Below are 1,456 nucleotides of genomic sequence, written 5' to 3'. Positions count from 1 at the left end.
CTCAAGTTGTAATCCCAAACAAAATTTTGTTTTCCCGAGATCTTTCTTCTCGAATTCTTTCTCAAGGTATTCAACTGTTTGGGAAATTGTATCCAGATGTTCCTAGGATATTCAGATCATATATTTCGATGATTATCAATATTGTTCTCGAGAACTTGTTGTCCATTCACCTCAATACCCTCTAGTACTTTCATTATCCAGTGGACCATATAAATATGTAGTCACTACATCAGTTTGCTGCAAGTCTAATTTTCTCTGTTATATAGCCAGACTTATGAGAAATCTTAAAAGTACTTGCATCCACCACATGGGAGTATATCTCCTCATAATCTATTACTGGTCTTTGTGAGAATCCTTGTGCAACATTAGCTTTATATCTCACGATTTCTATTCCTCACAAGACCCATTTATATCCACTGGTTTTAACATCATATGGCGTCTTAATCATATGGCCAAATACGCCTTTCTTCTTTAAACTATTTAACCCCACATTTTCATTCAATCTGTTCTACAAGTGCGCAATCTTATATTGACGTGGGTTCATGATCCTCGCTTATATTCATAAATTCAAGTGCTACCTTGTATCATCTTATGTCGACATTCCTTATTGTGTTCCACTATGTTCCATTTAAACTATTTAACCCCACATTTTCATTCAATCTGTTCTACAAGTGCGCAATCTTATATTGACGTGGGTTCATGATCCTCGCTTATATTCATAAATTCAAGTGCTACCTTGTATCATCTTATGTCGACATTCCTTATTGTGTTCCACTATGTTCCATACATGATATAATCGATTGAGATTCTTTATTATCAGGACCTTTAATACTTTGCAGCTTGACGTCCCATGCTACATTGTTTGGTACCTGTACCTTAGAGCCGACCGGCCTTATCTCTATGTCTGGTATGGTTTCCTTGACCTCAATTTTGTTTTATCATTCTATGCACCTTTCTCTTTTGTTTCCGAGGATTCTTATCTTTTGGAACTTATTGGTCTATCTTGTATAGACTCTGTTGCAACTTGACTGTGTCTCTCTTGGACATCAATTTAGTTGGTGCTTTACAAGCTGGTTTATATATGACTTAGTCATTCTTTTTCGGGTCAGCAAATGTGTCTGGCATTTGATTTGCTAGCTTTGTAAATGTATAATCTTTGGACATCTATTTCACATTCTTTAGTCCGAGGATCTTGCCAAGACAATGATGGTCGATGTCATTCTGTTTCTCTTACCAGCTTATTATTTTCTCCCCCTAATGTTGGATAGTCGGATCCATTAAACTTTCCAATCCGTGTTCTTGGGCACTAAATAGATCACCTATATTTGGCTCAAGGTACTTCACTATTTGTGGGAGATTCATATCCAACATATATCCTCATCCTCATCCTCTTCTAAGGATCCATCTTAGACGGCACATATATTTGTGGTGGCTTATCCAAATATCTCAAGATGTT

The sequence above is a fragment of the Brassica oleracea genome, chromosome C2, assembly GCF_000695525.1.
Source record: "Brassica oleracea var. oleracea cultivar TO1000 chromosome C2, BOL, whole genome shotgun sequence".
NCBI lineage: Eukaryota > Viridiplantae > Streptophyta > Magnoliopsida > Brassicales > Brassicaceae > Brassica > Brassica oleracea.
The sequence above is the reverse complement of the archived record's forward strand: the minus strand, read 5'-3'. Positions refer to the sequence as shown.